This window comes from Saccoglossus kowalevskii, chromosome 16 (assembly GCF_978046115.1).
Source record: "Saccoglossus kowalevskii chromosome 16, keSacKowa6.1, whole genome shotgun sequence".
NCBI lineage: Eukaryota > Metazoa > Hemichordata > Enteropneusta > Harrimaniidae > Saccoglossus > Saccoglossus kowalevskii.
Window position 1 is genome coordinate 9765348 of NC_140656.1, and position 22901 is coordinate 9788248.

The window sequence follows — 22901 nt, forward strand, 5'->3', positions numbered from 1 at the left end:
GTGTGTGAGATGAAATGAGAGGGCGGCGTGTGTGCGAGAGGAAATGAGTGGGCGTTGTGATAGATAGATAGATAGCATTTTTTATTTGGAACGTACCAATGAAAACTTGAGTAAAGTCCAAAAATAACAATAACAAAACAAAACATTCAGAACAACAAAAATTTTCAGTATTAATACATATCAAGAATATAGAAAATAAATTTTGCAAAAATGCTAAGAATGAAAAAATCATTACTTGAAACAATAATAGGAAATAATTCATCCATGCTAAAATCTTCCAGCTTTGGGGCATAGATGTATAAAGCTGCAAGGAATCTAGATCTTTGTTCTTTGATTTGACAATTATTACAATATAAAATGTAATGTTTCTCATCCCCTACTTCATTGCATTCATGGATATTACATAGCCTGTTTTCCTTCAAAATGCCTTTATGTCTACCGGATTCAATGGGAAGAAAATGTGCAGAAGTTCTAAATTTAGTATAAGCTATTCTATGATTTTTATTTTTAATTTTTTCCAAATAATGTTCAAATTCAAAATTTTCTTTAGCACACCTGTAAAAGTCGAGATGAAATGAGAGGGCAGTGTGTGTGTGAGATGAAATGAGTGAGTGGGCGGGGTGTGTGTGCGAGATGAATTGAGTTGGCGGGGTATGTATGCGAGATGAAATGAGAGGGCGGTGTGTGTGCGAGATGAAATGAGTGGGCGTTGTGTGTATACGAGATGAAATGAGAGGGCAGTGTGTGTGCGAGATGAAATGAGTGAGCGGGCGAGGTGTGTGTGCGAGATGAATTGAGCTGGCGGGGTATGTAAGCGAGATGAAATGAGAGGGCAGTGTGTGTGCGAGATGAAATGAGAGGGTGGTGTGTGTGTACGAGATGAAATGAGAGGGCAGTGTGTGTGCGAGATGAAATTAGTGGGCGGGACGGGGTGTGTGTGCGAGATGAATTGAGTGGGCGGGGTGTGTATGCAAGATGAATTGAGTGGCCGGGGTGTGTGTGCGAGATGAATTGAGTGGGTGGGGCGGAGTGTGTGTGCGAGATGAATTGAGTGGGTGGGGTGTGTGTGCGAGATGAATTGAGTGGGTGGGGTGTGTATGCGAGTTAAAATGAGAGGGCGGTGTGTGTGTGCGAGATGAAATGAGAGGGCGGTGTGTGTGTACGAGATGAAATGAGAGGGCAGTGTGTATGAGATGAAATGAGTGGGCGGGGTGGGGTGTGTGCGAGATGGAATGAGTAGGCGGGGCGGGGTGTGTGTGCGAGATGAATTGAGTGGGCGGGGTGTGTATGCGAGATGAAATGAGAGGGCGGTGTGTGTGTGCGAGATGAAATGAGAGGGCGGTGTGTGTGTGTGTGTGCGAGATGAAATGAGTGGGCGGGGCGGGGTGTGTGCGAGATGGAATGAGTGGGTGGGGCGGGGTGTGTGTGCGAGATGAAATGAGTGGGCGGGGTATGTATGCGAGATAAAATGAGAGGGCGGTGTGTGTGTGCAAGATGAAATGAGTGGGCGGTGTGTGTGCGAGATGAAATGAGTGGGCGGGAGGGGTGTGTGTGCGAGATGAATTGAGTGGGCGGGTTATGTATGCGAGATGAAATGAGAGGGCGGTGTGTGTGTACGAGATGAAATGAGAGAGCAGTGTGTGCGAGATGAAATTAGTGGGCGGGGCGGGGTGTGTGCGAGATGGAATGAGTGGGCAGGGCGGGGTGTGTGTGCGAGATGAAATGAGTGGGCGGGGTGTGTATGCGAGATGAAATGAGAGGGCGGTGTGTGTGTGCGAGATGAAATGACAGGGTGGTGTGTGTATGAGATGAAATGAGAGGGCTGTGTGTGTGCGCGATGAAATGAGAGGGCAGTGTGTGTACGAGATGAAATGAGAGGGCAGTGTGTGTGCGAGATGAAATGAGTGGGCGGGGCAGGGTGTGTGCGAGATGGAATGAGTGGGCGGGGCGGGGTGTGTGTGCGAGATGAAATGAGTGGGTGGGGTGTGTATGCGAGATGAAATGAGAGGGCGGTGTGTGTGCGAGATGAAATGAGTGGGCGTTGTGTGTGTACGAGATGAAATGAGAGGGCAGTGTGTGTGCGAGATGAAATGAGTGAGCGGGCGGGGGGTGTGTGCGAGATGAATTGAGTTGGCGGGGTGTGTATGCGAGATGAAATGAGAGGGCAGTGTGTGTGTGCAAGATGAAATGAGTGGGCGGTGTGTGTGCGAGATGAAATGAGTGGGCGCGAGGGGTGTGTGTGCGAGATGAATTGAGTGGGCGGGTTGTGTATGCGAGATGAAATGAGAGGGCGGTGTGTGTGTGCGAGATGAAATGAGAGGGCGGTGTGTGTACGAGATGAAATGAGAGGGCAGTGTGTACGAGATGAAATGAGTGGGCGGGGCGGGTTGTGTGCGAGATGGAATGAGTGGGCGGGGCAGGGTGTGTGCAAGGCGGGGTGTGTGCGAGATGGAATGAGTGGGCGGGGTATGTATGCAAGATGAAATGAGAGGGCGGTGTGTGTGTACGAGATGAAATGAGAAGGTGGTGTGTGTGCGAGATGAACTGAGTGGGCGGGGTGTGTATGCAAGATGAAATGAGAGGGCGGTGTGTGTGCGAGATGAAATGAGTGGGCGGGGTGTGTGTGCAAGTGGAAATGAGTGGGCGGGGTGTGTGTGCGGGTGGAAATGAGTGGGTGGGCGGTGTGTGTGTGCGAGATGAAATGAGTGGTCTGTGTGTATGTGCGAGATGAAATGAGTGGGCTGTGTGTGTGTGTGTGCGCGATGAAATGAGAGGGCGGTGTGTGTGTGTGCGCGATGAAATGAGAGGGCGGTGTGTGTGTGTGCGCGATGAAATGAGAGGGCGGTGTGTGTACGAGATGAAATGGGAGGGCGGTGTGTGTGTGTACGAGATGAAATGAGAGGGCAGTGTGTGTGTGCGAGATGAAATGAGTGGGCGGTGTGTGTGTGCAAGATGAATTGAGTAGGCGGGGTATGTATGCGAGATGAAATGAGAGGGCGGTGTGTGTGTGCGAGATGAAATGAGAGGGCGGTGTGTGTGTACGAGATGAAATGAGAGGGCAGTGTGTGTGCGAGATGAAATGAGAGGGCTGTGTGTGTGTGTACGAGATGAAATGAGAGGGCAGTGTGTGTGCAAGATGAAATTAGTGGGCGGGGTGGGGTGTGTGCAAGATGGAATGAGTGGGCGGGGTGGGGTGTTTGTGCGAGATGAGAGGGTGGTGTGTGTGTGCGAGATGAAATGAGTGGGCACTGTGTGTGTGCGAGATGAAATGAGTGGGCGGTGTGTATACAAGATGAAATGAGAGGGCAGTGTGTGTGCGAGATGAAATGAGTGGGCGGGGCGGGGTGTGTGCGAGATGGAATGAGTGGGCTGGGCGGGGTGTGTGTGCGAGATGAAATGAGAGGGCAGTGTGTGTGCATGATGAAATGTGTGGGTGGGGCGGGGTGTGTGCGAGATGGAATGAGTGGGCGGGGCGGGGGTGTGTATGCGAGATGAATTGAGTGGGCGTTGTGTGTGTACGAGATGAAATGAGAGGGCAGTGTGTGTGCGAGATGAAATGAGTGGGCGGGGCAGGGTGTGTGCGAGATGGAATGAGTGGGTGGGGCGGGGTGTGTGTGCGAGATGAAATGAGAGGGTGGTGTGTGTGTGTGCGAGATGAAATGAGTGGGCGGTGTGTGTGTGCGAGATGAATTGAGTAGGCGGGGTATGTATGCGAGATGAAATGAGAGGGCGGTGTGTGTGCGAGATGAAATGAGAGGGCGGTGTGTGTGTGCGAGTGGAAATGAGTGGGCAGGGTGTGTGCGAGATGAAATGAGTGGGCGGGGTGTGTGTGCGAGATGAAATGAGTGGGCGGGGTGTGTGTGAGATATGGAATCAGTGGGTGGTGTGTGTGTGCGAGATGGAATGAGTGGGCGGTGTGTGTGTGTGCGAGATGGAATGAGTGGGCAGGGCGGGGTGTGTGCGAGATGGAATGAGTGGGTGGGGCGGGGTGTGTGCTAGATGAAATGAGTGGGCGGGGTGTGTATGCAAGATGAAATGAGAGGGCGGGGTGTGTATGCAAGATGAAATGAGAGGGCGGTGTGTGTGTGCGAGATGAAATGAGTGGGCAGTATGTGTGCGAGTGGAAATGAGTGGGCGGGGTGTGTGTGCGAGATGAAATGAGTGGGCGGAGTGTGTGCGAGATGAAATGAGTGGACGGGGTGTGTGTGCGGGTGGAAATGATTTGACTGTGTGTGTGTGCGAGATGAAATGAGTGGGCGGGGTGTGTGTGCGAGATGGAATGAGTGGGCGGGCGGGTTGTGTGTGCAAGATGAAATGAGTGGGCGGGCGGGGTGTGTGTGCGAGATGAAATGAGAAGGCAGTGTGTGTGCGAGATGGAATGAGTGGGCGGGGCGGGGTGTGTGCGAGATGGAATGAGTGGGTGGGGCGGGGTGTGTGTGCGAGATGAAATGAGTGGGCGGGGTGTGTATGCGACATGAAATGAGAGGGCGGTGTGTGTGTGCAAGATGAAATGAATGGGCGGTGTGTGTGCGAGATGAAATGAGTGGGCGGGAGGGGTGTGTGCGAGATGAATTGAGTGGGCGGGTTGTGTATGCGAGATGATATGAGAGGGCGGTGTGTGTGTACGAGATGAAATGAGAGGGCAGTGTGTGTGCAAGATGAAATTAGTGGGCGGGGCGGGGTGTGTGCGAGATGGAATGAGTGGGCAGCGCGGGGTGTGTGTGCGAGTTGAAATGAGTGGGCGGGGTGTGTGCGAGATGAAATGAGTGTGCGGGTGGGGTGTGTGTGTGAGATGAATTGAGTGGGCGGGGTGTGTATGCGAGATGAAATGAGAGGGCGGTGTGTGTGCGAGATGAAATGAGAGGGTGGTGTGTGTATGAGATGAAATGAGAGGGCGGTGTGTGTGTGTGTGCGATGGAATGAGAGGGCGGTGTGTGTACGAGATGAAATGAGAGGGCAGTGTGTGTGTACGAGATGAAATGAGAGGGCAGTGTGTGTGCGTGATGAAACGAGTGGGCGGGGTGTGTGCGAGATGGAATGAGTGGGCGTGGCGGGGTGTGTATGCGAGATGAATTGAGTGGGTGGGGTGTGTATGCGAGATGAAATGAGTGGGTGTTGTGTGTGTACGAGATGAAATGAGAGGGCAGTGTGTGTGAGATGAAATGAGTGGGCGGGCGGGGTGTGTGTGCGAGATGAATTGAGTGGACGGGGTATGCATGCGAGATGAAATGAGAGGGCGGTGTGTGTGCGAGGTGAAATGAGAGGGCGGTGTGTGTGTACGAGATGAAATGAGAGGGCAGAGTGTGTGCGAGATGAAATGAGTGGGTGGGGCAGGGTGTGTGCGAGATGGAATGAGTGGGCAGGGCGGGGTGTGTGTGCGAGATGAAATGAGTCGGCGGTGTGTGTATGAGATGAAATGAGAGGGCAGTGTGTGTGCGTGATGAAATGTGGGCGGGGCAGGGTGTGTGCGAGATGGAATGAGTGGGCGGGGCGGGGGTGTGTATGCGAGATGAATTGAGTGGGCGTTGTGTGTGTACGAGATGAAATGAGAGGGCAGTGTGTGTGCGAGATGAAATGAGTGGGTGGGGCGGGGTGTGTGTGCGAGATGAAATGAGAGGGTGGTGTGTGTGTGTGCGAGATGAAATGAGTGGGCGGTGTGTGTGTGCGAGATGAATTGAGTGGGAGGGGTATGTATGCGAGATGAAATGAGAGGGCGGTGTGTGTGCGAGATGAAATGAGAGGGCGGTGTGTGTGTGCGAGTGGAAATGAGTGGGCGGGATGTGTGCGAGATGAAATGAGTGGGCGGGGTGTGTGTGCGAGATGAAATGAGTGGGCGGGGTGTGTGTGTGAGATATGGAATCAGTGGGTGGTGTGTGTGTGCGAGATGGAATGAGTGGGCGGTGTGTGTGTGTGTGCGAGATGGAATGAGTGGGCAGGGCGGGGTGTGTGCGAGATGGAATGAGTGGGTGGGGCGGGGTGTGTGCTAGATGAAATGAGTGGGCGGGGTGTGTATGCAAGATGAAATGAGAGGGCGGGGTGTGTATGCAAGATGAAATGAGAGGGCGGTGTGTGTGTGCGAGATGAAATGAGTGGGCAGTGTGTGTGCGAGTGGAAATGAGTGGGCGGGGTGTGTGTGCAAGATGAATTGAGTGGGCGGGGTGTGTATTGTATGTGAGATGAAATGAGAGGGCGGTGTGTGTTTGCGAGATGAAATGAGTGGGCGGGGTGTGTATGCAAGATGAAATGAGTGGGCGGTGTGTGTGCGAGATGAAATGAGAGGGCGGTGTGTGTGCGCGAGATGAAATGAGTGGGCGGTGTGTGTGCGAGTGGAAATGAGTGGGCGGGGTGTGTGTGCGAGATGAAATGAGTGGGCGGGGTGTGTGTGCGAGATGAAATGAGTGGGCGGGGTGTGTGTATGAGATGTGGAATCAGTGGGTGGTGTGTGTGTGCGAGATGGAATGAGTGGGCGGTGTGTGTGTGCGAGATGGAATGAGTGGGCAGGGCGGGGTGTGTGCGAGATGGAATGAGTGGGTGGGGCGGGGTGTGTGCTAGATGAAATGAGTGGGCAGGGTGTTTATGCAAGATGAAATGAGAGGGCGGGGTGTGTATGCAAGATGAAATGAGAGGGCGGTGTTTGTGTGCGAGATGAAATGAGTGGGCAGTGTGTGTGCGAGTGGAAATGAGTGGGCGGGGTGTGTGTGCGAGATGAAATGAGTGGGCGGGGTGTGTGCGAGATGAAATGAGTGGGCGGGGTGTGTGTGCGGGTGGAAATGAGTGGGCGGTGTGTGTGTGCGAGTGTAAATGAGTGGGTGGGGTGTGTGCGAGATGAAATGAGTGGGCGGGGTGTGTGTGTGCGAGATGAAATGAGTGGGCGGGGTGTGTATGCAAGATGAAATGAGAGGGCTGTGTGTGTGTGTGCGAGATGAAATGAGTGGGCGGTGTGTGTGTACGAGATGAAATGAGTGGGCGGTGTGTGTGTACGAGATGAAATGAGGGCAGTGTGTGTGCGAGATGAAATGAGTGGGCGGGTGGGGTGTGTGTGCGAGATGAATTGAGTGGGCGGGGTGTGTATTGTATGTGAGATGAAATGAGAGGGCGGTGTGTGTTTGCGAGATGAAATGAGTGGGCGGGGTGTGTATGCAAGATGAAATGAGTGGGCGGTGTGTGTGCGAGATGAAATGAGAGGGCGGTGTGTGTGCGCGAGATGAAATGAGTGGGCGGTGTGTGTGCGAGTGGAAATGAGTGGGCGGGGTGTGTGTGCGAGATGAAATGAGTGGGCGGGGTGTGTGTGCGAGATGAAATGAGTGGGCGGGGTGTGTGTATGAGATGTGGAATCAGTGGGTGGTGTGTGTGTGCGAGATGGAATGAGTGGGCGGTGTGTGTGTGCGAGATGGAATGAGTGGGCAGGGCGGGGTGTGTGCGAGATGGAATGAGTGGGTGGGGCGGGGTGTGTGCTAGATGAAATGAGTGGGCAGGGTGTTTATGCAAGATGAAATGAGAGGACGGGGTGTGTATGCAAGATGAAATGAGAGGGCGGTGTTTGTGTGCGAGATGAAATGAGTGGGCAGTGTGTGTGCGAGTGGAAATGAGTGGGCGGGGTGTGTGTGCGAGATGAAATGAGTGGGCGGGGTGTGTGCGAGATGAAATGAGTGGGCGGGGTGTGTGTGCGGGTGGAAATGAGTGGGCGGTGTGTGTGTGCGAGTGTAAATGAGTGGGTGGGGTGTGTGCGAGATGAAATGAGTGGGCGGGGTGTGTGTGTGCGAGATGAAATGAGTGGGCGGGGTGTGTATGCAAGATGAAATGAGAGGGCTGTGTGTGTGTGTGCGAGATGAAATGAGTGGGCGGTGTGTGTGTACGAGATGAAATGAGTGGGCGGTGTGTGTGTACGAGATGAAATGAGGGCAGTGTGTGTGCGAGATGAAATGAGTGGGCGGGTGGGGTGTGTGTGCGAGATGAATTGAGTGGGCGGGGTGTGTATTGTATGTGAGATGAAATGAGAGGGCGGTGTGTGTTTGCGAGATGAAATGAGTGGGCGGGGTGTGTATGCAAGATGAAATGAGTGGGCGGTGTGTGTGCGAGATGAAATGAGAGGGCGGTGTGTGTGCGCGAGATGAAATGAGTGGGCGGTGTGTGTGCGAGTGGAAATGAGTGGGCGGGGTGTGTGTGCGAGATGAAATGAGTGGGCGGGGTGTGTGTGCGAGATGAAATGAGTGGGCGGGGTGTGTGTATGAGATGTGGAATCAGTGGGTGGTGTGTGTGTGCGAGATGGAATGAGTGGGCGGTGTGTGTGTGCGAGATGGAATGAGTGGGCAGGGCGGGGTGTGTGCGAGATGGAATGAGTGGGTGGGGCGGGGTGTTTATGCAAGATGAAATGAGTGGGCGGTGTGTGTGCGAGATGAAATGAGAGGGCGGTGTGTGTGCGCGAGATGAAATGAGTGGGCGGTGTGTGTGCGAGTGGAAATGAGTGGGCGGGGTGTGTGTGCGAGATGAAATGAGTGGGCGGGGTGTGTGTGCGAGATGAAATGAGTGGGCGGGGTGTGTGTATGAGATGTGGAATCAGTGGGTGGTGTGTGTGTGCGAGATGGAATGAGTGGGCGGTGTGTGTGTGCGAGATGGAATGAGTGGGCAGGGCGGGGTGTGTGCGAGATGGAATGAGTGGGTGGGGCGGGGTGTGTGCTAGATGAAATGAGTGGGCAGGGTGTTTATGCAAGATGAAATGAGAGGACGGGGTGTGTATGCAAGATGAAATGAGAGGGCGGTGTTTGTGTGCGAGATGAAATGAGTGGGCAGTGTGTGTGCGAGTGGAAATGAGTGGGCGGGGTGTGTGTGCGAGATGAAATGAGTGGGCGGGGTGTGTGCGAGATGAAATGAGTGGGCGGGGTGTGTGTGCGGGTGGAAATGAGTGGGCGGTGTGTGTGTGCGAGTGTAAATGAGTGGGTGGGGTGTGTGCGAGATGAAATGAGTGGGCGGGGTGTGTGTGTGCGAGATGAAATGAGTGGGCGGGGTGTGTATGCAAGATGAAATGAGAGGGCTGTGTGTGTGTGTGCGAGATGAAATGAGTGGGCGGTGTGTGTGTACGAGATGAAATGAGTGGGCGGTGTGTGTGTACGAGATGAAATGAGGGCAGTGTGTGTGCGAGATGAAATGAGTGGGCGGGTGGGGTGTGTGTGCGAGATGAATTGAGTGGGCGGGGTGTGTATTGTATGTGAGATGAAATGAGAGGGCGGTGTGTGTTTGCGAGATGAAATGAGTGGGCGGGGTGTGTATGCAAGATGAAATGAGTGGGCGGTGTGTGTGCGAGATGAAATGAGAGGGCGGTGTGTGTGCGCGAGATGAAATGAGTGGGCGGTGTGTGTGCGAGTGGAAATGAGTGGGCGGGGTGTGTGTGCGAGATGAAATGAGTGGGCGGGGTGTGTGTGCGAGATGAAATGAGTGGGCGGGGTGTGTGTATGAGATGTGGAATCAGTGGGTGGTGTGTGTGTGCGAGATGGAATGAGTGGGCGGTGTGTGTGTGCGAGATGGAATGAGTGGGCAGGGCGGGGTGTGTGCGAGATGGAATGAGTGGGTGGGGCGGGGTGTGTGCTAGATGAAATGAGTGGGCGGGGTGTTTATGCAAGATGAAATGAGAGGGCGGGGTGTGTATGCAAGATGAAATGAGAGGGCGGTGTTTGTGTGCGAGATGAAATGAGTGGGCAGTGTGTGTGCGAGTGGAAATGAGTGGGCGGGGTGTGTGTGCGAGATGAAATGAGTGGGCGGGGTGTGTGCGAGATGAAATGAGTGGGCGGGGTGTGTGTGCGGGTGGAAATGAGTGGGCGGTGTGTGTGTGCGAGTGTAAATGAGTGGGTGGGGTGTGTGCGAGATGAAATGAGTGGGCGGGGTGTGTGTGTGCGAGATGAAATGAGTGGGCGGGGTGTGTGTGCGAGATGGAATGAGTGGGCGGGCGGGTTGTGTGTGCAAGATGAAATGAGTGGGCGGGTGTGTGTGCAAGATGAAATGAGTGGGTGGGGTGTTTGTGCGGGATGAAATGAGTGGGCGGGGTGTGTGTGCGGGTGGAAATGAGTGGGCGGGGTGAGTGTGTGGGTGGGAATGAGTGGGCGGGGGATGTGTGCGAGATGAAATGAGTGGGTGGGGTGAGTGCGAGATGGAATGAGTGGGCGGTGTGTGTGTTCGAGATGGAATTAATGGGCGGGGCGGGGTGTGTGCGAGATGGAATTAGTGGGCGGGGCGGGGTGTGTGCGAAATGAAATGAGTGGGCGGGGTGTGTATGCAAGATGAAATAAGAGGGTGGTGTGTGTGTACGAGATGAAATGAGAGGGCAGTGTGTGTGCGGGATGAAATGAGTGGGCGGGGCGGGGTGTGTGCGAGATGGAATGAGTGGGCGGGCGGGGTGTGTGTGCGAGATGAAATGAGAGGGCAGTGTGTGTGCGAGATGGAATGAGTGGGCGGAGTGGGGTGTGTGCGAGTGGAAATGAGTGGGCGGAGTGTGTGTGTGTTCGTAATGAAATGAGTGTGCGGGGTGTGTGTGCGAGATGGAATGAGTGGGTGGTGTGTGTGTGCAAGATGGAATGAGTGGGTGGGGCGGGTTGTGTGTGCTAGATGAAATGAGTGGGCGGTGTGTGTGTGCGAGATGAAATGAGTGGGCGGGGTTTGTATGTGAGATGAAATGAGAGGGCGGTGTTTGTGTGCGAGATGAAATTAGTGGGCGGTGTGTGAGCGAGATGAAATGAGTGAGCGGGGTGTGTGTGAGAGATGGAATGAGTGGGTGGGGTTTGTGTGCGAGAGGAAATGAGTGGGCGGGGTTTGTGTGCGAGATGAAATGAGTGGGCGGTGTTTGTGTGCGAGATGAAATGAGTGGGTGGGGTGTGTGCAAGAGGAAATGAGTGGGCGGGGTGTGTGCGAGAGGAAATGAGTGGGCGGCGTGTGTGCGACAGGAAATGAGTGGGCGGCGTGTGTGCGAAACGGAATGAGTGGGCTGTGTGTGTGCGAGAGGGAATGAGTGGGCGGCGTGTGTGTGAGAGGAAATGAGTGGATGGCGTGTGTGCGAGAGGGAATGAATGGGTGACGTGTGTGCGAGAGGGAATCAGTGGGTGGAGTGTGCGAGAGGAAATGAGTGGGCGGCGTGTGTGCGAGAGGAAATGAGTGGGCGGCATGTGTGCGAGAGGAAATGAGTGGGCGGATTGTATGAGGGTAATGTAAAGTATTATGTGAATGGAGCGGTTTGAAAAAAATGTAAGGGAATGAGTGAAATGGAAGGTAATGAGTGGAATGTACAAGCATGGGTTTTTCAGTTCTAAAATACTTCGCTTTTCAGAATGTGAACATGGCTGGCACTGTTCATGATTAAATACAACCAAACCTGGAATTATACACTGCTATGACAACATACCAACAAGAATGACAAGAAAACTCCTGATTTTCATCCTTTCTGAGAGACTTACTTGCCATTGGTGTAATCAAAGACCTTATTTTATGGCTGTGACTTTTTGCTGAGATTTTCCATTCTCCAAATATTGGTGCAACATATTTCTTTGGTACCAGTGTTTAAACAAGTTTCCTCACAACATTTCTGGTGGAATGTTATGTAAATCACATTCTACGTCATTGTGCAAGCTCTATGGTAAGTCAGATAAAAATTATGTGAATTGTAACTATGAATGGGTTTGTATTGAGGTTATTTATCATCAGAAGTGTCATTGTCATATTCTGATGAATCATTATTTGATGTATTAGAAAATAAGAATGCAAGTTATTAAAAAATGTTTAATATGAATTGATTTTAACATAAAAACTGTGAATCTAGCCAATCCATCGATCCCCGTTGGTTTCTCCATACTGAGTTTAGGACGGCGTTGGTCCCGACATCTGGCATTTAACACAATCTGCCGAGACAGGACAAACATTGACCGTAATTCATGGGGATCATGTCCTGTAATTTGTTGCCTGAAAACCCAAATAATGAAACAATTATTATTATTATTATATATATTTCATTTTACATCGCGAAACTACAACAGAGCTAGAGTTGTTCGCGATGAAAAAGCCGCCTTGAAGTCGATGCAACTTCAACTAGCCATTTCTTACCTTGAAATAAAAAAAAATAAAAATTCTAAGAGCATCGGAGAATATATTAATAACCATTTTTAGCAATCGCTAGCTTTATTTTATCCAAATCCATGAAATGCACGAGTTCTTCAACATTTATTGGCAACTTCCGCGCTGAAAATGGTTGAAAATGTGGGTGTGGTTATCTTGCAAAATCCTGTTGATATTACGGACAAATAAGGTTCTGTGACCCAGGTTGTGCTCTGATCAGGTGACTTTCAGCAAATCAATGATGTTGTAACAAAGCATATTTGACGCTAATTGAAGGGTCGTCACACAGTCCAATCTGCGGCTTCGATTCACATACTTTTAGGGTTTTTTTTGTGTGCTATGACAGGCTTCAAAATAATTCACTGAAAAACATCGGTATATTTTGACTAACGGAGGGATTTGACCTCAGTTCAGTAAGAATAAAAAATAGGCTGAGTCCACGGCGAGTTTTCTTTGCTAGTTGTGAAATAAGGTAAACCTGAAGAACTTCCGTGTGAGTCCTGATTTTCGAATTGTTCATCGTCTGGCCACCAAATATTTATGGCTATAACCACCTCCATGCTATAACTAAATTTGAAACGTTTTTTTCTGAAGCCTAATAAATTATTCATGTATGTCAAGCTCTGTTCTATTTTTTCTGAGCACATGGCCGTTTTAGTCAAAAATATTTTTTGTGGGAACACTTTTACCGTACGTATAGATCGAGCTGATTGTGACTTAATTTTGAAAATTGGATGCCAAATTTTACCAGACCGACTGCCTGTGGACTGACGTGGTTGTGGTATCGTTATTTTTGGAATTAATCATTAACATTTTCCTCGTTTCTCTGCTCTGTCGAAACATGGAAGGTACTAACGGAAGGAGCCATGACGCCTATCAAGTGGCCACTTAAGCCTCTTAATTGGCTTATTTCCTTTTGTTTCAACCCAAATTAATCCTGATAAGGCCATTGTCTAGCTCATATTTGGTGTCCATGATAGTTTGCGATTGTTTACACAAGTAACCAGTTAGCGGAGTATGATACAACCCCGCCATTTTTTTAATGTGACTATGAAATATATGCGCATTAAGAAACTACGGTCATCACACATGCGCACTGGGTTTGTTTAGGTGTAAAAGGTCAAAATACGTATTTCACAATCGGAAATTCAACAGATGAACGTTTGACTTCACAAATTTCCCATGTTTTAAATATTAGCAACTGTAACTATAATAAGATTTCGAGTGCATACAACAACAATTCCTAAGGACTCCTAAGAAATATTATCACAGAGAAAGTGTGGAGACATGCTGATCTTTCGATACTATCTTTTCTGTTGGTGTTCGCCGATGTCCGGTGGTCAAAAATTTCGACAGTTTCGGGCGCCAAAATGGTACCATTGAATAATGCAATCGTCACAAGCAATCACAATCTGATTAAAATCTGATGTAGTGTATGGGCTTTAATTATTTTGGCTATAAACTTATTTTAATTTTATTTTTTATTACTTTTGTTATTAATACCTTTTTATTTTATTATCATTTTACTTTGATTTTGATTTCGTGTTTTTTTTTTAATTCTGCCCTACATACATCTGATCCGATGCCTATGTAACGAGATTTCAACGAGACCCACTATCGGCGATTTTAGTCAACGAATCACAGACCTCCTTCTATAGCGCACATGATGACGTCACCGGGCAGAGTCAGGTGGCAAACACACTCAAATAAAATGGCTGATTATACCGACGTTATAATTAGCGACCGAGAATAACACTGCTTTTCGGTAAGTTTATCATTGTCAAATGCAACGAAAGTCATTTTTATGTTAATATTGTGGCTCGAATGGTTCGAGTTTAGATCGTTATTTTGCGTAGTTATTCTGGGAGTGACGATTTTGCTTCCACCGGTTCGACAGAACACCGGTGTCTTTTTCAAAGTTCCAGTCTCTTGCCCTGGAGACAGGTGATGTTTTGTTGACGATCGGGCCAAAATCGTCTACGATATTGAAGCCGTAGCTGTAAATATTCATCAAATTGTATCAACATTTTGTACATTATACAATAACTCTTTATTAAAGTAACTGAGCTGATTTGGACTGGAATAAAATATTTTTTATTTGGAACACATTGCAATTGATCAAGAAATATTTTTTGCTCCAATTTTCTGCGTCGATTCCGTGGGCCGGTGACCGTTATACAATTTAAAATCAGTTTGCATTGTTTACTATAGCTGTTAACAGTGTTCTACTCATTACGATTTACTCATTTTTTTGCTTCCATTCTAGATAATTATGCTCAGTGTTTGATGTCAAATTGAAGCGATGACTGACTGAATGAACGAACCTTGGCTGGCGAAGATGTATCTGCAAGTGTACACATTTGTTGGAAGTAAAAAAAAAAATATTCAATGTAATGACAAAAATTGTAAAATTTCTTCTGTAAATAAAAATGTACTAGCAATTTTCTATTAATGGTTTATTCAAGTGGGCAAAATATAATGTACAGAAAGATTGCCCGTATACACTGAAAAGTAAGCAACCGACAGCCTGTATAAAAAGGGGGGCTGTGATTGGCTGTTACTTACGCGAGATTTGAACGGGACTTACATAGGCGTCGGATCAGATGTAGGTAGGGCGGAATTAAAAAAAAATCTCAAAATCAAAGTAAAATAATAAAATAAAAAGGCATTAATAACAAATATAATAAAAAATAAAATTAAAATAAGTTTATGGCCAAAATAATTAAAGCCCGTACACTACATCAGATTTTAATCAGATTGAAGCAATCATTGATTAACTCTCATTACCATTACAAATACAAAATTCACGATATTTCATCAGTTCTTCTTCAATCAATGTTATATCTGACAATTTTCCATTAAAGTTCGCCATTTTCAATATTGTACATGCGAGGTACTATCGCTTCCGAACATGCTCTGAATATTACCGAATGCTCGAGATTAGCATAACCCATTGTACGAAGGTGTTAAAAGCTAAGAAGAACAATGTTTGTGAATAAACATTGACAAACGATCATGGGGTAAAGCTAAAACAATAGCGTCGTGGCTCCTTCCTTTAGTACCTTCCATGGTCGAAGGAAGTTACCTATGCTTTTTCACGTAACTTTCTCGTTAAAATATTACATTTAGATCAAGCACCCAAAACACGCAACAAGAGGTACTGCTTGAGTTGCTTTGACGATACAAGTATTATGCAACTATTATATTTTGAAAACCACCATTTCGACTACTCATGTGTGATCAGTGTTTGGGCAAGCGGTCAGTGTTTTCAATGAGCGAGCGAGCGAATAAAGAGCAATTAAAATGCGTGCTGTTTCCGGTCGGACAAGACTGTGCGGTCGGAAATTAAGCAATAAGCTGTCGATGTAAAAGCGGAATGCTGGTCGAAACAAGTACCGTAATTACATAAACTTTGTAGTATTGATATGCAAATCGGATCTTTCATCAAGTGTCAATTAGGATTACTTTCATGCAAATGTTGTGCTTGTGTTTGTTGTGCTTATAAACAATCACATGTGGCAATATTTTGAAATAGAAAAAAACATCGAAATAAGCCTTATAAAGTGGGCTTTTTGTTTTGAATAAAAGCACAGTCGTAGATACTGTCATAACCATCGATAATTTAAGGTTACTTGTTTGAATCCATTTGTTTAAATGTGCATCTGAGAAAACCAAATTATTATTGTTGCAAGGTTTTGGTGGATTTATGTGAACTGTATATTGTTTGTTTGCAAAGTTTTTTTTCATATTTTTTCACAGGATCTGGATTTGAAAGACAATTTTGATGTCTTACATCGTGCAACAATACCACATAGTTCTGCAATATACACAAATCTATTACAGAGAATATTTGCTTTTATAATTAAAATTAAAATTCTTCATTGATGACGCTTTTATTTTGTCAAAAATAATATTAATATAAAATTATGTTTTTAGACTTTGAATTTTTCATTGTACACAAAATGAAGTTTGTAATAAAAACACTAACAACTTTTTTTCTGTGTGGATTTATGCAACTTTATTTGTACAATAAGAGAATGATTCTGTTGCTAAGTGGTGATATAGAAGGCAGTGCTGGTCATACTTCAAAGTGTGAAATAACGGGTCTAGATAAATTAGTGATTGCAGGTTATGTTCATTAAGCTTCACTTAAATATTTAGGTATCGCCTCTGGAGTCAGTACATGTTTGACAAACAGTCTAATATAACCTCGGTATATTCAATCATTATGGATACTGCTCATGGCAGTACTGCTAATAGTATGACTATTGATAACATACTAGATATGGGACATATTGTATTTAAAACTTAACAAGTCATTCCAGTATGTATTTACAGGTTCCTTGCTGACTTAAATAGCTGCATTTCATTCCGACCAAATCATTCTGGGTGCCTTTCTGAAGTTGACTTTGACCTTGACCTTGTCAGTGCGTTTCAGACATTGGACACTGCATTGAAAAATGTTTTGAAAGTACTCGTACTTGATCAGTGCACTGTAAACCATTTTCTTTTGTTTTTTCTTGTTATTTGTCATACTCAGTATGTACACTGTTTTGGTATTTCACCACGTAATTATATTTCTTGAATATTGTCAAGACCAAGTTTGATACATGATGATTAATTTGAACAGTTTGAACAGGAACTTTCAATGACTTGTTACTTTGTACTTTGCACTTCTGTTTTGCAACAATGAAAAGCCAATGGTGGCAGAGTTGTTGATTATATACTTTGTATAGAGATTTAATTGTGTATTTATTTATTATACTGAATTACATGTTGTACACCAGAGATTTAATTATGTATTTATTATACTGAATTACATGTTTTACACCAGAGAATAAATTATGTATTTATTTATTATACTGAATTACATGTTGTACACAGGAGATTTAATTATGTATTTATTTATTATACTGAATTACATGTTAATGCTCAAATAAAAAGATAGTTTTATTCTGTTGAATCTAAAATTACATTTCTGGCATACAGCGAAATACAGCATTAAAAGGCCAAAAATAAAAGCCGCCAAAAGCAAATGTTCAAAGTGTCAGATCGACTTGGCCAGACTTGATAGCAGCGCGAATGCATGATGCCGCCCTGAGGCGACGACCGAATGAGGATTCCATGTAGAGCAGGTAAGCTTGTGAGCGCCAGTCGCCTTGCGCTTTAATTGCTTCAGGGTCTACTCCCGACTGAAATGCGAAGGAGGCACCTCCACGACGAAAGCTGTGACCGGAGTAGCTGTTTGGGTCCAGCCCTGTGGAGCTGAGCAATGATCGCAGATGTCGAACAAAAGACTGGTAGGTCAAAGGATGCAGTCTGCCGGTAGATGACGGTGCAAGAAACAGGTACGCTTCTGAAGGTGCTGGCAACATGTCCACCATCTGCTTGTAGGCTAATACTGGGCAGAGGGCGGAGCCAGGGATAGCCAGAATGGGAATGTGCAGTACCCGTTCGCCGAACTGTATGGTTTTGGACCATGTGATACGAATGATCAAACCTGTGGTGTTGTATCCGACGCTGCCCCGCGAGAGATGAATGTGGGCGTCAAAAGCTGTACAATGTATCTGAAGGGGGCACCAAGTTGGACTTAGGCAAGAACGAAAAAAATGTGATGAGGAAAACGGACCACAGCGTAACATGCAGCGGACTAGTAAAGTTCAAGAGACAATGAATTCGAAGAAGGATATCCGGTGTTATAGGCAACTTGCGGCGAGGCTGGTGCGCTGTTATACGCTGTATTCCCCGGAGGACAAGGCGCAGTTCGAATGAGTCGATTGAAGGTGGGGTCTCGGTGACGAAAAGATGCAGCAGCCAAACACCGTTGAGGTAGTTGCGGATAGATGCTGTGCTTGAAAACGAGCGGGCGAGGAACTGTGTGTAGCGAATAATCGTTCGTGTTGTGGTCGGAACTGGCTGGATGCGAAAGAAATGGCAGAAAAGGAAGAATGCACGCCATTGAGTTGTAATGTTGCGCAATGAACCGGAAGCAAAAGCTGAGTGGAGTGAGCGGGACGCCTGGTGGTCCAGAGCGGCGAGCGGAGCTTGACTACCTGCAAAAGCGAAAAAAGAAAATGTTACAAGTTACCAAGGATGAATAAACTGGAACGTTTCCTGAGGTACAATGACTTCTGAGATGCCAAAGTTTGACTGTAACTCTTCCACGCGAGAATCGTAAATGCCAGATAAATGTGAACGGCTTGGCACGTTCGCGAAATTGCTCCGACCGGGGATGTGTACAGCCCAGAGATTGAATTTGAAACGTGCTTGGAAGTATGCAATCTCCCGCAAACAGCTGAGTTCGAAATCTGAATGGGTACGATGAGAGTTGATCAATGCAACCGTTGTAGTGTTGTCAGAGGTTATTTGCAAGCGAAGCCCGCGCCAAGTATGGGACCAGAGCTTGAGTGCGACCACGACTGCAAGCAATTCCAATGCATTGATAGACAAACCCATGTTGATGATGTGTTGTGGGAAAGGAGAGCGGAAGAACTGGGTAACTGAGACGCCGCCGCCGCAGCCTGAAAGGCATGCGTCTGTACACACGACAGTGTCTGGCGGGGACCAAGGTTGGGTGTGTATGATAGAAACGCCGTTATAGTCCTGTAAAAACGTCTTCCACCATAAGAGGTCTTTGCGAAACTCTGCATCGATACAGGTGCGGGAATGTTAAGCAGTGAATGTGCGAAGCGTGGACAGCATGCGGGAAATAAACAAGCGACCCGGGCAAACGCAATTCGAGACATAGGACAAGAGACTGATGAGACTTTGTAATTCTGTGCGGGAACAAGAGGAGCGATTGTCCCAGTTGGATAGCTCTTCATGAATTTGAATGAGTTTGGCGGCGGGTACGGCAATGGTCATGTTGACTGTGTCAAATTCAGAATCAAGAAAAGTCATACTAGTTGCAGGAGCACATGCTTTAGCCACGGATTCTTGAAGGCCAAGCTTGTTTAGCAGATTCCCTAGACTCTAAAAGCTGCAGTAGCGTTGATTGGTAACTCTGCTCCGCCAAAATTGTCGATATAATTGGTCACCTCATGCCCTTGGTTGCGTAGGATGTGACGCAGTGCATTGGTTGACCGTTGACACATTAAGGCCGCTGTGCGTAACCCGAAAGGTGGTGAAACATCAAAGTAGTATTTCCCTTTCCAAGAATATAGCCGAGAAGGTGGTAGTCTCCCGGGTCCACGCGAAGTTGTCGGTATGCCCTGCTGAGGTCCCGTTTGTAAAGGAGGCAACCGGAACCAAGTGTACGGATGCGATCTAACATGGAGTCAACTGTAGGATATCTGAGCTTGTAATCATCCCTGATGTAACTGTCCCCTGGGATGCCGTCGTTGACCGAGTAGCCTTCTGGAAAACTTAAGTCCACGACCACGCGATGGGAAGATGAGCCCTTCTTAGCCACGGTCATTAATGGTGAGGTAATGAGCGGGCGAGACAATGGCGGAGTAGTTGATGGGCCAACCAAATTCTAAGAAGTCACAGATGTCGTCGTTGTAATTGCGTAGAAGATGGCTCCAAGACTGAATGTTCAGACCGGAAAAGACCGGGATGCGACAACCTTGAAAGTTATAAAGACCTGAAGCGGAGATTCTGCGATGTAAATCAATGTAATGTTGTGCAATACTGCCATCAATGTTAGAAATAATGTGATCTGGCGGCACAGAGATCGGACTGGGCGACGATGACGAATGAACAGCTGATGATGGAGAAGTTGTTGTTGTTGTTGATGATGTCAATGACGAGTGTGTAGCCCTCGACCTGATTGTGTTGTGATGAAGTGTGGGGTTGAAGTTGATGTCGCTGAGGACCGCCTGCGATGTTGGCGCTTTGATCATGCTTGATGTCAGAGTGGTTGCTGACTGACAGGCGAGAGTGAGGGATTCGAACTTGTTATTATCAATGAAGACTGTGGTGCTGAGCTTGGGTAATGCCGTGTGCGTAAGTGACAACGGTGATGTAGCTGCTGGTGGCATAGAGCCCCCCTGACACACTTGTGATGACTGAAAGTGTTGGGTCAGACCCGGTGATGTTGTTGCTAACCGAATCGAGCGAGATAACACTATTGTCCAGAGATACGTGTATAGACGTTGATCTAACGTGGAGGTCACAAGTCGTTAACGTGGTGTCTGAGGGCTGCGCATGGAGTCACGGGGAGATTTGTTTATCGCGGTGCAGAGGTGACATGAACGTGCCTGACTCCTGTTTGCAGTCCTTTTCTCTGTGATTATTAAAACGATTGCGAGTAACATAGCAATGATTGCAAATGTGTTTAAATTTGCATGGATCAAATGAGCAAGAACCTTTCTCATTGAAAGCTGTGCACACTAAAACGGGCGAACTGTCCGGGTTGGAGGTATTTCTGTTGCCGTTGTTTGTCGTCCGTTTCTGGGTGACTGATTTCAACTTGTCGGCTGAGAAATCGAAAAACAGTTCTTTTACGTCTGAGTAGTCGCTGTCCCATGTACGTCTGTTATCATCGATTAAACGAGCCACTGCCGCGTGATAGCTCCGGACAATGGGCCATTTGTACAATGGTAGTTTAACAAACAAATCGTGCAGGAGACGTAACCGGTCCTTTTGTTCTGCTTTGGGCATGGATGGGTCCTGCAGTAAGAGCGTGTAGCCCTGTAGAAATTGTTCGAGTGATAAGTCGTCGTATTTCAGTTCATGTGAAGAAAAGAATGATGGAACAAACTGTTCTGGAGATTTCAAACCATGCAACTTTTTCCCGGCGTGACGCCCAGGGGAATTAACAAGACTGTCGCGAATAATGTACTCACCGGCTGGTCTTTTGTTCTCAGCCTTGTGTCCTTTGTTCGCTCCAATGGCGTCGAAGTATGGTGACAAATCGTGATCAACCTGCGATTGGAGATTCGTCATTTTGCGCAGATCCGCTAGTGAAAAGTCAGAGATTTGGTGATCAGAAGACGATGTGCCCTGTTGGCGCGTGGATGATAGGCCTGTAGTTGGTGGATGCGCGTTCAAGGAACAACTTTTGAATTCCATTTCTAGCTGAGAGATTTCCGCCTGTAATTTTTGCTTCGCGATTCTCACCAACAAGGATTGTTTCCGGCACTGCAAAATAGCTAACTCAGCTTGGTCGTCTTCATCCCCGTCTGAAAACTCGTCAAAATATCCATGTGGTTCCACGTGTGAGATTGTGGGCGAGTGACGTCGGTGCTTTGAGGTGGAAGGAGACGACTTAGAGACAGCAGTTGAGCTGTTCAGTGAACGGCAATTCTCTTTCTCCGGCGGTGGACCGGTGCAGAATTTTCCGTGCTTGCCCCAGGTGTGAGCTTCCACATCGAGCTGGCAGCCAGAGCATGTTGAGCGCCTCTTACTTCTTGGCATAGCGAGAATAACCCGAACAAAAATGATTGGGCATGAACAGCGTGCGATGTAAACAGTGCATGTAAACAGAACGAAGCGAATTGGCTACAAGAATCATGCGCAGTGGAGAAATGAAACAAACAACCAAAGCTTATGCAAATGAAAAGTATGCAAATGAATAATTAACAATTTTGAACTGCCTACAAAATACAACAATTATGACATGCATTGACCAAGCTGGCATCCCCCTTTCATATTTTGACACCTCCCATGCCACAATGTACTTCATGCAATATTTGCTCACATTTCGTCCTTCAGTCGGATTTACATTAATTAACACCAGACTGTTCATTTGCTTATCTGTGCTCGCATCCTCTTCAAGCATCAGTTCGTTTTGCCGCACCGTACGATACACATCGTCTCAGCAGACCTCCCACCCACCCATTCATGCAAAGGTCTCTATATAACCACTTGCTATACCATTACCGATCTCACTCAAGTGTAACTCATGTTTATCTGCTCATGAACAACCTTAGCAATAAACAGGTAAGGGGGTTTTCACCACAGACCAAGCAGACTTTACACGGGTACCCACGCTGTCCATCCCCCTGGGGTTGTGAGTCTATCTGCAGGCTCCCGCCAGGGGGACGCCAGCCATGATGCCCGCCTGTACAGTCTCTGCTGGTGGAAGGTTGCAACCAGGTACCACGCGCTCAGCGTCATGATGCAATTCACAGGCGAGTCGCATCATGGAGCTGTTCGCTGCGACGCCTGCGTCCGCAATTTGCTCCCCCTTCCACTTTTGCCAAAACCTTGTGTCTTGTGTCATTTATTGAAGCATTAACGCATCAAAAATCAGTGCAAATAAAATTCAGAAGAAAACAACCATTGAAAACAGTTTTGGGGCAAAAATTAATTCCGGCAAAAATATTCCTACACTACTCACTCACTCACTCAGAATGAAAACTAAATTGAACATTGCAAGCTATGAAACATTTACTGACTGTTCCATTAACTGAATACATATTTTGTTCCATTCACAGAGGAATGTACAGAGTCTACAAATTGTGAGGATGTAGTTTGTCCTGCTACTTGTGATGATGTATTCGAGAAGATGAATTGTGCAGTGTGTTCCTGGTTGTCAGTGTACCAAAGGTACAGTTGAACAAGATGGAGAATGTGTGGTAGTATCAGAATGCAGATGCCAATTTGATATGTCAAGGCTTACACATATATCAAAGTACAAAGACCTGCACTCACAACTCCTGCAAAAATTGTTATTGAAGAAATTGCAACAACACCAAGAACAAGACTGAACCAGGTGAACCATTTGGACAATGTGGGCCAGGGGGTCCTGGAGGACCTGCTGGGCCTAGTATGTTTGTTTACATTTTTATTATTTACAATAACAAAATTATTTATTTCACTTGCTAATCATATTTATAGTTAAATCCATCTGATATGGTTAT

General features: G+C 47.3%; 1 long non-coding RNA gene across 1 annotated transcript; it reads left to right on the plus strand.

Moving 5' to 3' along the window:
• Positions 1-13675: 13675 nt before the first annotated feature.
• On the plus strand, positions 13676-14820 carry LOC146733648 (uncharacterized). Its single transcript, XR_014926670.1, has 2 exons — positions 13676-13858; positions 14360-14820. It is a non-coding gene; the product is annotated as an uncharacterized LOC146733648 (long non-coding RNA).
• The last annotated feature ends 8081 nt before the right edge of the window (positions 14821-22901 follow it).